This window comes from Panthera pardus, unplaced genomic scaffold (assembly GCF_024362965.1).
Source record: "Panthera pardus isolate Hobbes unplaced genomic scaffold, ASM2436296v1 HiC_scaffold_25, whole genome shotgun sequence".
Taxonomy (NCBI): Eukaryota; Metazoa; Chordata; class Mammalia; order Carnivora; family Felidae; genus Panthera; species Panthera pardus.
In genome coordinates, this window is record NW_026526821.1 from 16,044,281 (window position 1) to 16,060,940 (window position 16,660).

The following is a 16,660-nucleotide window of genomic DNA, read 5'->3' on the forward strand; positions in this document are numbered from 1 at the left end:
TGAGATGATGGATGAGAAAGACTTTGGAAGTCAAGTCATAGAAGGAACGTCTGAAGGAAGCCAGGTTATACTGGGCAAGAACCGAACCTGAACACTGCCCTCCGGTGTCTGCAGAGCTGTAATGAGATGGGGAAGGGGCACCTGGGTGGCTTAGTTGGTTGAGCGTCCTACTCTTGATTTTGACTCAGGTCATGATCTTGCCGTCGTGGGATCAAGCCCCACATCGGGCTCTGCACCAACAGCACGGAGCCTGCTTGAGATTCTCTCTCTCCTTCTCTCTCTGCTCCCCACCCCCACTCATGCTCTCTCTCTCTCTTGAAATAAAAAAAGAAATGGGAAGAAGCTGGCAGTAACCAATGATTTCTGGGTCCCTAGGGAAGATGAGGACCCAAGAGGGAACTGAAGGCAGTTAGTGGTCAGCTTGACAAAAGAACTTCCCACAATCAGAGTTTTGAGTTATGATAGCATAGGATTTTAGTGAGCTTCCCATCCCAGGGGGTATGCAGAGCCAGAGTCAGTGGGAAGCTGTCAGAGAGAGGATTCCTGCACTGGTAGGAGGTTGAAGAAAGACTTATGAGGTCCTTTGTTTGGCCTTGATCTCTCTGGAGATCCCTGTTTGGCCACATAGCCAGTGAGAGGTCAAGTCAGGGTTATGGGCAATACCTTCCTCTCCTCCTCTGCCTGTCCTCTCTGTGCTTCTATTCCTTAAACACAGCAAAGTTCCCACCCCACTACCACTGGGCCTTTGTACATGCTGTATCCTCTCCATAGAATTGCATCAGATTTTGTGGGCCTGACACATATAAAGCTGGAGACTTTCTTTAAGAAAAAACCCCCCAAAATCAGACAAAAATGTGAATAGTTAGAATGAGAAACAAAACCACAACAAAATTTAAAAAGTTCATAAATGCTACACAATGTCCAGAAAAACAATATAATATTTATGTTAATCACCTGATATGCTGCCATAATACCTTTATTCCTACATTTTGGTTATATACTTTTGGGGAAATCTCTTCATGTGACATTTTCTTTAGAGAGAATAAGAAGATAACTTAGTTTTCTTTAGCACAGGTGACCCAAAGTTTTTTTCCCCCGTTGTCAGTAGTTTCAAAAAGTTCCTTCAACTTCACAAGTCATTATTGGTAATGTCAAAGGTCTTAGGATTACTGTCAAATTTCGAAAAACTTCGAGATCAAGGATCATAGAGGATCTCAGGACTTGCAGGTTTCCTTGATTACCAACCTTAAAAATTATTTGCATCGATGTCACCTCTCAACCAGTTTCTTGTCCACATCCTGTTTGTGTTGGTGTAGTTTGAGTTTTATTATTTTTTATTTTCATCGATGTCAGTATTCTGTGACAGCTTCCCCTTAGCTAGATACCCAAAATGCCACAGCAGCTCCCCCGATACCCAAAAGGAGGGGAAGTGTGACAGGGAGGAAGTTGGAGAGGGGAGAGGCAGCATTCTTAATTGCAGTGAAAATAGCTTGCTTTGGCGGACTCTACAATAGCATGTGATCCTGAGTGTGCATTGTTGGGGCCCCTCCCAGGTCACTGGAAGTCGCCTGGCAAGTGAGGGGCTCTAGAGCTTAAGCTTTGTGAGTCTCACTGTAAGCCCGAGAAATCCCCTTCCACCCCTCTGCAGCACGAGATCCCCACCATGCCCACCCCATGAACCTCGAGCATCGCTTCTTCTAGGAGGCCTCCAGAGCCAGTTCGCTGCCCCAGGATGCTGGAGACCAAGTCTGTCTAGCTCACTGTTTGCCCTCAGTATATTTTGAGCAGTACCTGGTATACAGTAGACTCATAGGCTCAGAAGGCTGAAGTGACCTACCAGGGTCACCCAGATAGTAACTGCCAGGGCTGGGAATCCACCTGGAAGGAAGGAACTAACGAACGAACGGAGGGAGGGAAGGAAGGAAGGAAGGAAGGAAGAAAAGGAAGGAAGGAAGAGACGAGGAAGAGGGGGGAGGAAAGGATGGAGGGAAGGAAGTATTGAGGGAAGGAAGGAGGAGGAAGAAGAGAGGGAGGGAAGGAAGGAAGAAGAAGGAAGAGAGAGGCAAGGAAGGAAGGAAGGAAGGAGGGAGACAAGGAAGAAAAGAAGGAAGGAGGAAGAGAGGGAAGGAAGTAGGGAGGGGAGGGAGGGAGGAAGAAAAAAAGAGAAAGGAAGAAGAGAGAAGGAAGGAGGGGAGGGAGAAAGGGAGGGAGGAAGTAACCTCAGCTTCCCAGATGAACCGCACACCGCGGACAGAGAAATATACTTCTTGCCGGATCCCTCAGAGCCCTAGCCGGCCTGCTTCCCTTCCTCGGTCCTGCACAGCTGACTGGGAACTCAGGGAGGAGGTCCTCTGAGACCCTCAACAGAAATCTCCCTCCTGGGCACCATTGTGAAGCACAGAAGAGAGTGTCGACCCGGGTTTGAATCTCCAGGCCACCCCTTAGCAGCCCTATAGACTTGAGAAAGTTGGCCTCATCGTTATGCACCTCAATGTCCTCATCTATAATATGGGTTTTTTTTTAATATTAAAAAAAATTTTTTTTAACGTTTATTTTTGAGACAGAGACAGAGCACGAACGGGGGAGGGTCAGAGAGAGAGGGAGACACAGAATCCGAAGCAGGCTCCAGGCTCTAAGCTGTCAGCACAGAGCCCGACGTGGGACTCGAACTCACGAACTGTGAGATCATGACCGAGCCGAAGTCGGACACGAGCACGTGCAGGGGAGGGGCAGAGAGATGGGGAGAGAGGAGCTCAGAAACGGGGCTCGAACTCACATCATGACCTGAGCCAAAGTCTAATGCTTAACCGACTGAGCCACCCAGGCGCCCCCTATAAATTGGGTCTTATGGCCGCACCTTGGTGGTGTTCGACCAGCAGAAGTGCTCTGGTCCCAGAGTAAGTGGCAACATCGCCTTTGTGAAGCGAGGCCAGAGCAGAAGGCTTTTCTTCCTCCTTTGCCGTCTCAATGCTCCCCAACCCCCGGCCCAGGGGGCCTCACCCCTGGGCTTCTGACGCTGCCTTGCTGATATCCACCAAGATGATCAACCTGCTTGTTACAGTCAAGTGACTTGGAATCCGCGTGCATTCCCCCATCCGCCTCTCGCTTTGAGGGCGAGGGCTGGCTCACACCCGTGAGGGGTCAGGTGAGGGCCAGCCTCACACCCACAGAAGTCACAAGGCAGCTGCCCCAGGACTCTAAGTTCCTGTCATCGGGGCCAGACCTTCTCACTACACGTCCCCAGGGCCTGGCCCAGGGTCACACCCAGAAAATGTTGGTTGGGAATTAAGGTTGACACTGACATGCTGCCTGCCCCAAAACAGTCAGCCCTGACTCACTACAGTGGTCGCTGGGGACTGGCCGGGGCCGGGGGCGGGGGTTGCATCTCCAGTGTTCTCTGCACCGTGATCAGCTGTGCTACGTGGCTCTCTTATTTCCCTACAGCCTCTAAGATAGATCCCTTTCCCCATTTCACAGAGGTGAAGGCTGAGGCCAGGGCAAAGCACTTGCCTGAACTCTCCCACACACTGAACCCTAGAGCCTGGAAGGGACATTCCCACCCATGGACTCTGCCCGGGCCCTCCCTAGCAGTCATTAGGCCTAGAATTTCCCCCTCAGGGAGTCCTTCTTTTCTTTTTTTTTTTTTTTTTAATTTTTTTTTTTAACGTTTATTTATTTTTGAGACAGGGAGAGACAGAGCATGAACGGGGGAGGGTCAGAGAGAGAGGGAGACACAGAATCTGAAACAGGCTCCAGGCTCTGAGCTGTCAGCACAGAGCCTGACGCGGGGCTCGAACTCACAGAGTGCGAGATCGTGACCTGAGCCGAAGTCGGCCGCCCAACCGACTGAGCCACCCAGGTGCCCCGGGAGTCCTTCTTTTCGATTAAGGACTGGGCCACTGCTAAAATGTAACACAGTGACAAATAGCTCTAATATTTAGTTTTAAAAATCCAACACTGTTTTCCACCCAGAGGTCAAAACAGCTGTGAGCTCCTCAAGGGAAGGAAGGGTTTCCTGGGTGTTCTCACGTCCTCCTTCCCTGTCGTGGGGCCTGGTGTGGAGTAGGCATGCAGTAGATGTTTGTGGAATGAGCTGTGCTAGTGCAAAACGAGGGGGAGGCCGCCGCCTCACCGATAGACTCCTGCGGGAGGCCGCCTGGCACGGAGGCCGCGGAATGAACAGCAGGGGTCCAGGGGAGGACCTGGGGAGTGGCCCTAGGCGGTGGCTGAGCCACCAGACAAAAGGAGTGGGCAGGGGGAGGACCTGTGGCTGGCCCACGCTGGACTGTGGTGGGACCAGGATACATGCCTTAGGAATTTTAAAGCCTTGAAAGTTGGGGCTGCTTGTTATGGCAACCTATTCTAATACAGCTTCTTCCGAAAAGTCGGAAATCGGATAGCACTGGGCTCACTTTTCCACGCGGCAACGTTAAGCTGCCCCTTTCAGCCTGGCTGGGATTTTCTAGCTCACCTGATCCCTGACCTCAGTCTTCCTGATTGAGGCACACAGAAGACAAGGGACCAGTTCGAGGTCACAGTGTATTGGTGGGCAGAGCTGAACTTGGACTGAAGTCTCACGGCTCCTGGTCCAGGATTTTTTCTTAAGTTCTTTACTTGTGAGCAGAGAGGAAGTGAGAAAAGAGGGAGAGGTTCAAAGTCTAGGGCCCTTTGGGGGTAAAGGGGGAGCTAAGTGGCAAAGAAGGGAAGGGGGCACCCCATGTAGTGGAGGGTGTGAAAAGATGGGGGAACCATGACTGCTCTGATTCCAGTTTGCAGAAGGCTCAGAAATGCCCTACGGGCAAAATCAGGCGCCTTCCCCAAGGGGCTAGACCTGCGTCTGGCCTGGAGGCCTGACCCCAATCCTCCCTTTCTCTGTCCCTCTTGGGAAAGAGCCCACGTCCCTGGTTGCCAAAGCTCCACTGAAAACACGCAGAAGCCAATTTTCCTTCCCAGACAATCACACCCAGAAAGAAACAATCTGCAAAATAATCCCCTGTCGAGGCCGTTGTGCCAGGAATGTGTGCGTCAGGAGGGCGGGGAGGGCACTCTGTGAAGGGTGGAGAGCCGTTGGAGGCGAGCCCTCTCCCAGTGGCTGTGCTGGGGGGCTTCGCCTGCTCCTTGAAGTCACTGTAACTCCCTAGTAACCCTCCAAGCATGCATTTCCCGGAGTGCATTTCCCAGACACGCCCCAACTAGTCTCCTCTGACACTTTTCTGCAAGTAAATCAGTGCCTTTGGTGGTGATTTTGTGGATGCCCAGGGGCTGCTGGTGGGCCGTGACTCCTTCTTTGGCTTTACCATATCACCTCCCAGACCAGACCCACGGAACCCATGGCCGCTTTGCCGGAAGCTCAGCTTGCTCGTGACTTTTCCACGCTGATGACCACCACCCACGCCCCTGCTCTGGCCACCGGGGCCCAGCGGGCTCCCCAGCTCAGACCCAGGAAGGTGCTTGGGGACTTGAATTTGCATCCAGCTGCCACTATCGCCAACAACCACCCACCATCCGCATATTGACAGGAACAGAGAGAAATTACTACACTGAGGGTCTGGGTAGAGAAAGAAGAAAAGAGAATGTCCCTTCACAGCTGCTGGTGCAGAAAGACCCCACTAGGAAGCTTCAGGAATGAGTGAGGACCTTGGGCACAAAAGCCTGAGTTGTCCTTAAGGAGCAATTGTGTGGTAGCTACACCAGATGTCCGTTAAACAATAATACCAGCAGGGGCACCTGGGTGGCTCCGTCGGTTAAGCATCTGACTCTTGATTTCAGCTCAGGTCATGATCTCATGGTTGGTGAGTTTGAGCCCTCGTGGGGCTCTGTGCTGACAGCGGGGAGCCTGCTTGGGATCCTCTGTCTACCTCTCTCTTTGCCCCTCCTCTGCTTGTGCTCTCTCTTTCAAAAATAATAATAATAATAATAATAATAACACCAGCAAACTGTACACGTCTACGACTCCTTCCCCGTACTTCTGAATCCAAGAAATTCTGAACAAAATAAGGTTAGTACCAAAATTCATTTGGTGCCCCAAATCTAACCTGAGCACATGTATAAATATTCATACATTCTTTTCTGCAGAAATATTAATGTGTTTAATTATGGGATGCTAACCCAGACCCCACTGGTGTGTTACATAACATAAGGTGTGTGCTTTGTCTTTTTTTTAAAAAAGATTTTATCTTGTTTTTTTAGAGTGTGAGCTGGGAAGAGGGACAGAGGGACAGACAGAATCTTAAGCAGGTTTCATGCTCAGCGCAGAGCCTGACGTGGGGCTCAGTCCCACGACCAGGGGATCATGACCTGAGCCAAAATCAAGAGTCGGATGTTCAACCAACTGAGCCACTGAGGCGCCCCTTTAAGGCTTTATTTTTAAGTAATCTCTACACCCAACGTGGGGCTCAAACTTACAACCCCGAGATCAAGAGTCAAACGCTTCACTGACCGAGCCAGCCAGGCGCCCCTGGTGTGTGCTTTCTAAAACCCAAAAGCTTCCAAAATCCCAAAACACACGAGGGCCCTGAGACATCAGGGTTTCAGATAAGAGATGGTGGCCTGTAAACATTCTAAGTGCTTTATATCTATTAACTCACTTGATCCTTGCAGAAAACTACGGAGTAGACTTGTTCTGACTATGATTCCCGTTTTATAGATGAGGAAACTGAGGCAGAGAGAGGTAAAGTGACTTGCTTCAGAGCTGGTGAGTGTTGGAGCTAGGGTTTGGCCCCCGCATCCTGGCTCCAGAGCGCACTCTCTGAGCTACTCCACCATCTGCCGGGGTAGGTGGTAACAGCAGGGATGAGCATGTTCAGCTACGTGCGCAGCAAGCACACGCCCGGGAGGGCGTGTGAGGAGCAGGTCTGCAGGGCGGCCACCCACCCGGTTTGCCCTGCAACTGTCCTGTGTCCCCAGAAACTCCTCAGTCCCACCAAACTAGGGCGGTCGGTCACCCTAGTTCTTGGGGACCATGTGCCCCTTTTCTTACCAGCATCACGAGCATCACGGTGCACGGAGGGGGTCCCAGGGTCTGGAGGTGCGTGTTGTTCATAGAACATGGCTCCTCAACCAAAACCAGGATCTCTTGCAGGCACTTCACCAAGGCACCGGGAGAAAACTCTGGAGGAAATGGTGACTGTGTCAGACTCACTGAGAGGCAATGTGTCTGTGTTCAGTCGTTTGTAAGGATAAGCGTGGCTCTACCTGGCTTTCCCCTTGAGCATTGACTTTGGACTCCATTGTAAACACAGTGGAAATATTGCTTTGGAGGGAGATTTACTCTGATGTTCCAATTCAGAAATGACTAACTCTCATCCCCACCTTCAAATTTTAACTTGTTAAAGTCCACACTTCTCAGAAATGAGCCATATCAGAGATTTCTTTTTCCTAAGTACAAAGAAGAGGGCGGCAAGGCCGTCGCACTTGACAAGCAGGTTTGGGCTATGGAGGCGAGAGAGAAACATTCCCCGGGGTTAAGAGCAAGAGAGAACCCTGTGTGCTGAGGGCGCCCCAAGAATGCAGGCTGGAGGCTCCTGGTTAAACACGGCAGACTGAACACATTTATTCGCCTCCATTGTTTTCTGAAATTCTAATAAAATGACATAAAAGCGTTTTTAAAAATGCACACCTCTCCACTGGGACAAAGAGACCATGTGAGGAGCTCACAGCAGATGAGAACAGTCAACCAAACTCTAGAAGCTGGAAAACAGATGCTAGGCTGACTTGAGAAACCCAGAAAGTTGAACCCTGACTGTTCAGGGGAGCCATCAAGACACAAGACAACTGGAGATCAAAGGCTCAGGGATGAGAGAGACCAAGAACCTCCAAAGACCGAGGTGTAGGGCAGGACTGAAAACAGAAAGGCTGGTGGTTATCTGTCTGGCAGACAGCGGACTTCTAAGTCTCCTTCCCCAGCTGGCACGGGCAGGACAGGACCTCCCGCCTCACAGCAGGAGGCTCACCCACGAGAGAGCCTGGGATGCTAATCTGTGATGTTCCCTGGGCTCAGCGCGGAGCCTGGAATATAGCAGGTCCTTGGTAAGTTGTTGCTGTCATTATTATATTCAGCTACCCTCTTTCGGTCTTATTCTCTGATTTTCTTCTCTTGGTCAGACAGGGCTGTAAAGACACCTGAGGCCTAGAAGGCAGAAACTGGCAGCCTGGCAACACCCCTCCGCCCATCCACACACCCTCCTCACACACCCAGTTCTTTGATGTGGCACAAATGGCTCATTGTCTCCTCTTCTTGAGCAGGTGGACCTCGCATTTTAGCTAGCTACCTTGCCTCCCGGCTATAAGCGTTTCTCAGTCTTCTTTTCAATTAGGTATGGCCATTTGACTATAAGAGTGGAAGTGGCATGAGGAAATCAGGAATTATCTTTAAAAGAGGAGAGCTCTTCCTTCACTCTGCTGTCTTGGGCTGCAGATGTGATGGCCAGTGCTCCAGCAGCCATGCTGGACAACGAGGATAAAGGCCACATGCTTGGGACGGCAGAGCAGAGAGATGGAAGGAGGCATCTGCACAGAGTTGCCATACTAGCCTGCGTTGCCCATCTTTGTACTTTTTTTTAATGTTTATTTTATTTATATTTGAGAGGGGAGGAGGGGCAGAGAGTGAGGGAGAGAGAGAATCCCAAACAGGTTCCGTGTGTGAGATCTTGACCTGAACTGAAATCAAGAATTGGATGCTTCACCAACTGAACCACCAAGCGCCCCGGACATCTTTTACAAGACAGAGAAGTAAACTTCTTTCCAGTTTTGGCTACTGTTAGTTTAGAATTTTCTACTGTATGCAACTGATTCCAATTCTGCCTGGTTAAATTTGAGTTGGGGCAACACCTTCCTTGTCCTCTTTCCTATTCAGAGACCAGAATCAGCAGAGACTTTGGCTGTTATGAAGTCCACAGGGCCAGGGACAAAATCTGGCCCACAGATGTGTTTCTTAGCTCAATCAAAGTTTTTAAGATTCAGGAGGTATTGAACACTTTTTTTTTTCTTACCAGTATGACTTTTTTCTTTATTAAAAAATTTTTTTATGTTTATTTGTGTGTGTGTGTGTGTGTGAGAGAGAGAGAGAGAGAGAGAGATTATTTATTTATTTATTTTATTCATGAGAGATCATGAGCAAGGGAGGGAAGAGAGAGAGGGAGACACAGAATCGGAAGCAGGCTCCAGGTGCTGTCTGAGCACTCAGCACAGCTGGAACTCGAGAATGGTGACATCATGACCCGAGCGAAAGTGAGCTGCCCAACCAACTGAGCCACCCGGGCGCCCCTCTTTATTTTTTTTTTATTAGTATTCTTAGAGCTTTACTTCTTGGTTTTAATTAAGTTTAAAATTTATGATTGAAGTGTAGTTGTGACATTCTGGTAGTCTCAGGTGTACGACGTATTGATCTGACAATTCTATAAATTACTCTTGCTCACCGTGATAAGTATAGTCACCGTCTGTCTGAACACATTTTAAACATTGAAAGTGTGGTTTCTGGATTTCCTTGAACACTCAGAGGATTCGCGTTTCGGCACAGCAGCATTTCTATGGGGCATCTGCCGTCTCACTGCACAGTCCTTACCTCCACTGCTCTCCCACGAGTGAGGCATGTCTGTGTACTATTCCACGAGCTAGGTCTGGCCGCGTGTGTCTTAGCCCACAGAATCCTATGAGCTCGATTTGTATATGGGTTACGCTGCGAGTTAGGTATCTATGTGGGTTACCCTACGAATCAGGGATGGCTCTGTGTTATCCCACGAGCTCAGTGTGTATATGTGTTATCTCCACTCAACAGATGAGGAAGTTGAGGCCCAGAGAGGACCGGCCCTGAGTCACAGAGCTGCAAGCGGTGGAGCCAGGACTCCAGACTGTCTGCATTCCAAACTTGCTCTGTTGGTCTTTGAGTTTGCAACCCTTGACTTCCCAACCCCTTGCTGGAAGTTTCACAGAGGAAGACAATAGAGCCAAGGAGGAAGAAATAGTTGATGACCCTTGTCACATTGAATCAAATTGATGATGCTGGTTCCCCTGCTGCCCAGGAGCAAACCATGGAGAGGATGGGTTTTTTTCCTGCATATCCTCAGTGCCTGGTGCAGAGCCAGCTGAGGGAACTACGTGCCAAACGAATGAGGTGACCCGCCCTCAGTCACACAGAGCCGGATGCGAACCCAGGGCTCCCGCCTGCCTACTCAGGCCTCTTCCCCCAGACCTGGCTGCTGTCCAACCTACCCTGCATCCCCTTGGATACTGGTAGAGGTCAAGAGCACAGGCTCTGAGTCTAGCATATTCACACCCAAATTCCAGCTTCATCTTTCACCACTTCGGGCCTTGATTTCTCCACCAGCAAATGGGGCTAATCATGGAACCTACATCATAGGGCTGCTGGGGGTGGGGGGGGTGGGGATTTCTAGATGAAATCCTATGCCCGTGAATAACAGCGACCAGCATAAAATAGGTGCTCAATAAATAGTAGCTACTATTGTGACACAAATTTTGCATGAGTGTGTGCGGTAGGGAGGGGTTTACCTTTGTCTTGAAATTCTTTCCTTAGGCATCATCTTGCCCTCCCTTAATCCAAGGCAACCTGAGCCTGCACAGGGCTGGGACACAAGGTCATGCTCATTAAGGGCTTCCCATATACCTCAGAAGCTCAACAACAATAACCTTAATTGCCTACTTACATCCTATCATTCCACCAACGTGTAGCAAGTGCCTACTTTCCCCCAGGCCCTGGGTCAGGGCTGGGGATCCGGGATAAGTTGACCCTGTCCTGCCTTTATAGACTATCCACCTGGCTGGTAAGGTTAGACAAGGTCACACAATTCTCTGACACACATACAATGACAAGTCTTATGGGAAGGTCACCTTCCCAGGTGCACTGCTGGACTACATGTCCCAGCCTTCCCCGTAATTCAGTATGGCACATGAGGCAGCTGTGGGGATTGAATGTAGGCAGGAGTGATGTGTGCATTTCGGAGCCCTTACACTCCTTAGTACTCTCTTCGCCCTGTGAATGGCTGGAATAAAGATGATCCCCAGGGCCACCTGAGACCCACATGTCGTAGGACCAAGTAGAGAGTTGCCACCTGCTCACAACTGTTATATAAGCAAGGACTCTATTTCTAGCCTATTTGCTGGGTATCTATAACATTCTATGTGTAACAGTAGCTAGGGTTACCCCAACTGATAATCTTTCATGAAAGCCTGGTTCTCGTCTCTGTAACTTTTCCCCTTCCCAACTCGAACAATCACATTGGGCTCTGTAGTACTAAGTTACCAGCTTAATTTGTTTAACTGGACATGATATTCCTGATCAGTATTGTGTCCAATTAGAATATTCTTTGTGGGGGATAAGCTTAGGAATCCCCCGGGTTTACACCAATGGGTTAACAAGGCATAAAGAAATGAAGTCATAATATGCTCACACCCGAGTTTGGGTAAACCAGATTGGCACCCCGAGAACAGAGAGGCACAAAGGTGCAGAAATAGGTGCAAGGCACCCCAAAATAGAGAGGGGGTGCAGAGCCCCCCAAATAGGGAGAGGCAAAGGCCTGAAATAGGAACAGCACAAAGGTACCCAGCACACAGGTGTATGAAATAAAGATTAGATGTTCAGGGTGGAAGCACCCCAATTCAGTACTCTGGCAGAAAAGCTGCTTTCCCAGGACAGGGCCAGGGTAGGTAAACTGGTGATTTGGACAAGGGACTGCCGCTGCAGGCAAAGCAGCCAAGAGTGGAGATGGTTAACAAAAGCAAAGGTGCCTTGTCAGCCCTGAGGTTATTTCCTCTGTCTCATCCCCTCGGCAAAGATAAACAGGGGTGCTGCCTCACGTCCACTGTAAACAACCTTCCTCCCGACTGCCCGGCGCCCGGATTTTGTTTTATATTGACCCAGACCCCAAACACTGTATATCTTCAAAACCCCCCCTCTTTCCTCACGTTCCCAAGTTAACGTTGCCAGTTTCCTTGTCTCTTTGTACACACCCATCACGTTTGTAAGCCTTCCGATACTAATTAAAACGGGGCAAGGATCCTTATTCGGGGCTCTTGTCTTTTCCGGGACATCAGCCATCTCTCGCTTTAATCCTGCGTCGGCTCTTTTGCTGGCCAAAAGAGAACTTTAGACTTAGAGTCTATGACAATTCTTATTCATTAGTTCTCTGTTTTCATTCATTCATTCATTTGTTGTTGTTGTTGTTGTTGGCTGGAATTAGATCCCAAGCTAGATTTTTCTCTCTCCACCCCTCTTCCAACTCTGTAGACATTGGCCTACCCTGTATTTATGTGAAGGTCAAGACCAGCCTATATCACCCAGGGTCCCGGCAGAAAGCAGGCAAACACTCAAACTGAATAATTGAGGGGAGTTTAATAAAGGAATTATATTCATTAAGAAGATGAATACATTCTGAGGATATAATGTATAACAGGATGGCTTACGTGGATAACACTTTTGCAAAACTGAAATGTTGAAATGTGCTAAGAGTAAAACATAAGTGTCCTCACCAAAACAAACAAACAAAGAGGTAAATATACGATGATGAGTGTGCTAATTAACTTGATGGTGGGGGGAGAATCTTTTCACATGTATGCTTAGATCATCACATTATACACTTTGGTTTTTTGTGTTTTTTTTTAATTTTTAAAGTTTATTTTGAGAAAGAGTGTGCAAGCGGGGGAGGGGCACAGAGAGAGGGGGACAGAGGATCCCAACCAGGCTCGGAGCCCAACGCGAGGCTCGAACCTACAAACCGTGAGATCCTGACATGAGCCAAAGTTGGACGCTTAACTGACTGAGCCACCCAGGCGGCCCATATTGCACACTTTGAATATCTTACAATTTCATTTGTCAATCATCCCTCAGTAAAGCTGGGAAAAAACAAGGGATTCACAAAGCTGTGGCCAGGCGTGGCTGTCAGGGCCCAGCCCGAGAGCCCTCAGCATCGCCTCTGCATGGCACTCATGCCATGTAGTATCAGGCTCAGTCTCCTGCTCGTTCTTTCTCCTGGTGTTTTCTAGCCATGGGAACAAGCTGAGCCAGCGGGTTGAGCAAGCCCAGAGTGCCCAGAAGTGAATGTCCTCAAAGTCAAAGGGCAGTTGATAGATAAACCTCCCAGCCTCCTCACTCCTCAGCAGGGTTAACTCTGACACGTCCTCTACATGGTCTCCCGGAGTTCGCTGCACAACTGAGCTCTGGGCGCCTGGTCCTGTAGCCCGTCTGCATCGGCCCCCTTCCTGTCTTCCTGCGTCTCCTGGGCCTCTTCCCAAATACACGGCCTGGCACTTAAATCTTCACCTCAGGCTCTGCTTCCAGGGAACTCGAACCCAGAGCAGAGCTTCTGGAAAGCAAGAAGGGGTGGCGCAGTAGCCTGAGGCTGGTAACTAAAGGAATCATTGCCTTTGAAGGTGGGCAGTGTGGCTTGGACCGGACCGCCTGCCAGGAGCTGTGGCCTTGGTGGAGAGACACAGCTGACCCGGTGGCTGACTGTGCAAGGGGGGAGAGAAGGAATAAACATCCTGACGTCTCCCTCCTCCCGCTTTCTGACCTCCTGCTGCTGCCCCCTCTATTGGCCAAACCCAAGTCAGAGGGCAAGAGCGGCTGATGGTGTTTCCGTAGTGGGGGTGCTGCCTGGCACGGAGCAGTGCGTAAGAGCAAACACAAGCCGGGCAGCACACAGCCCGATCGCTTCTCTTTGTGTTCGACCTGCTTGAGAAGGCAGAATTTTGATAGTTCAGGATCTGCGAAAAGGCTTTTCCGGGTGTCAGAATGGCATAAACTCAGGTGCAGAGACTGGAGGGGCTGGGTGGCTAGGCACTAGCATCCCTGTTATCTCCTTCTGCTGGACCGTCTATCCCCCACGATTTAGTGGCTTCAAATAACCACCATTTTATTACATACCACAACCCTGTAGGTCAGGAGTTTGGGTTGGGGTCAGCTGGGTAATTCTTCGGTTCCACATGGCACGGCCCAAGTCACAAATTCAGTTGGCGGCTGCTCTGGTCCGGAGGGTCCAACACGGCTTCCCTGGTGTGTTTGGTTTCTTGGTGGGAGTGGTAGAAAGGCTGGGCTCAGCTAGACTGCAGAGGCTCTACATGGGGTCTCCAGCAGGAGGGGCTCAAGGTGGTTGGACTTCATACGCAGCAACTCAGGGTTCCCAGAGAGAGTGTTCAAGAGGCCCCGGTGGAAGCTGCCAGGCTTTTGATGAGCCAGGCTCAAAGTCCAGGAATGTCCTTTCCATCGTGTTCTGTTGAACAAGGCCCTCCATCCAGCCCAGATACACAAGGAAGGAAAGCCACAACGGGAGGAACAGCAAAGAACTTGTGATCGATCGCCTTTACTCCACCAGCAAGTCGCCCAGGTTGACTAGTGTCTGGGAAACGCACCAGGAAGTCAAGGGACAGACGTGGGAGAGGGAACAGAAAGTCATGACAGGGGCTGGGGAGATAGCAACAAGGCAGAGAGTGAAGGCTCTAGAGTTGGATTCGGATTCAATTCCATCTCTGCTACTCACAATGTGCGCTAAGCAGGCTGTTCCACTGTCTGAGCCTCAGTGTCCTTATCTGTAAAATGAGGAAGTCTGTTTCCACTGCACAGCATTGCTGCGAAGATTCAACGGGATGGTCCTATAAAGCGCTTCCCAGGGTACCTGGCCCCAAGTGTGTCTCAATAAATGAGAGCCATTCTTTTTTTAAACGTTTATTTATTTTTGAGACAGAGAGAGACAGAGCATGAACGGGGGAGGGTCAGAGAGAGGGAGACACAGAATCTGAAACAGGCTCCAGGCTGTCAGCACAGCCTGTCAGCACAGAGCCCGACGCAGCACAGCTGTCAGCACAGAGCCCGACGCGGGGCTCGAACTCAAGGACCGCGAGATCATGACCTGAGCCGAAGTCGGATGCTTAACCGACTGAACCACCCAGGCGCCCCAATGAGAGCCATTCTTATCCTGAGTTACATGGAGAGCCAGGAAAGGGTCTTGCAAAAAACTCTGACTCCAACCTCGTATTGGAAGGGTCATTTTTGACCTACTCTCTCCCTCACTCCCACATACAACCCAACCCAAGTCCAGCTGATTTTACCCTGTAAGTGTAGCTTGAATCTGATTTTCCCCATCTCTTCCACTGTCACCACACTCTGCCTAGACCACTGCAGCAGCTCCCTTTCTAGTCCCCCAGGGATGTCCTCTGCACCCCACTGCCTCCCCGCCCCCGCCCCCGCCAATGTTTTCCCCTCACAGCAAGCGAGCCCAGGCTTAACCTGTAACATGCATGTGCACTCAAAGCACCTGGAATCTTGTTAAAATACAGATTCCAGTTCAGCAGGGCTGGGATGGGGGCTGGAAGCGTGCATTCTAATCAGCCCCAGGGAATAGACGCCAATGATGCCCGGACCATACTTTGAGTAGCTGGAGACTTTTTTTCCCCAAATAAAAGTTTGATCCTGTTTTGCCTCCATTTACACCCTCCACTGATTTTTCCAGTGCTCTCAGGAGCAAAGACCAATCAATCCCTCACCATGTCCCACACACCCCCGTGTGATCTAGCTCTCACCTGACTAGCCCCACGCCACCCACTTCCCACCCTATTTCCCCCTTATATATCAATTTATTTATAATATTATGAAATGAAATAATGCTACTCAAATACTGCACCACCACCAGTAACCAGAATGTACCTGTGAACTCTTCTTCCCCTTCTTTCCCATTCCCCTGAGACAACATTCTTAAGTTTGTGTTTATCTTTCCCTTTAAAAGTTCTTTCTACATGTGCATGTGCCCACACAAGCATATTTTTGGTTTTGCTTTTACCATACATTCTAAAAGTTGCATCATAGTGTACATAGTTTTTCTGCAACTTATTTCTTCATGCAGAGTGGTTTCCGAGATACGTCTAGCTTCTCTGCAGCTCGAGTCCATTCAATTTCACGGTTGTGTAACATTCTATAGTGAAAATCCCAGTTTTTGCCCACTCTGTGAGGATGGGCATTAGGGGGTGTTTCCAGTGCTGTCTGCTGTGAGGCACAGTGCTGCTGTGAACATCCTCGAAAATGCTCTCTGACTGCACGCAGGCGGGTTTCTCAAGGGTAAATGCCTAGGAGGGGATCTGCTATGCCTCCCTCCTCGCCGTTCATTCCCCAGAGCCCTGGGGTCTCACAGAGAATGTTCTCTCCACGTGGGCTGCCCTCTGCCACTCCACCCCTACTCTCCCCCCCCCCCCCCCGCCCCACCTAGTAAACCCAGAGAAGCCTTCGCCGACCTGTAAGCCACGGCTAGTCCCCATTAAGGCCCCCGACTGTACATTTATGTTGTGGGATTATGTGATGAGCGTGTGTCTCGCCCATTAGAGTGCAAGCCACACGAGGTCTGTGACGCTCACCGTTCCCAGCTTCCAGGTCGGGCCTGGCACGCTGCAGGCGCCCAGGAGGTAGCTTGAATGCTGCTCGAGGGGCCAGGAGGGAGGCAGAGCCAGCCAGGCGGCTGGAGCCCGAGCCCACAGGTGGCTCCAACACTGCGTCCCGGGGCCGGAGGTTCAGGGCGGGCCACCGCCCAGGGGGCGCTCGGATTTGTCCCCGCCGCTCGCTAGGAATTCCAGGAAATACACTACCCCGGTCTGAGGGGCGGGGCGGGGGCTCCGGCTGGGGGGCGGGGCTCCGGCGGGGCGGGAGCGGGGCGGGGGCTCCGGC

At 50.4% G+C, this 16,660-nt stretch overlaps 2 long non-coding RNA genes across 2 annotated transcripts in view; one reads left to right on the forward strand and one right to left on the reverse strand.

The window, feature by feature from the left end:
• LOC109272400 (uncharacterized) overlaps nucleotides 1-10,465 on the forward strand; it is a 16,384-nt gene extending 5,919 nt beyond the window's left edge. Inside the window, exon 3 of the long non-coding RNA XR_008417717.1 lies at nucleotides 9,776-10,465. This is a non-coding gene — a long non-coding RNA (uncharacterized LOC109272400). The remainder of the gene's footprint in view (nucleotides 1-9,775) is intronic.
• On the reverse strand, nucleotides 7,528-14,594 carry LOC109272399 (uncharacterized). The gene is made up of 2 exons (XR_002082449.2): nucleotides 13,877-14,594; nucleotides 7,528-8,007 (listed from the first exon to the last, which is right to left on the reverse strand). It is a non-coding gene; the product is annotated as an uncharacterized LOC109272399 (long non-coding RNA).
• Nucleotides 14,595-16,660: the final 2,066 nt, after the last annotated feature.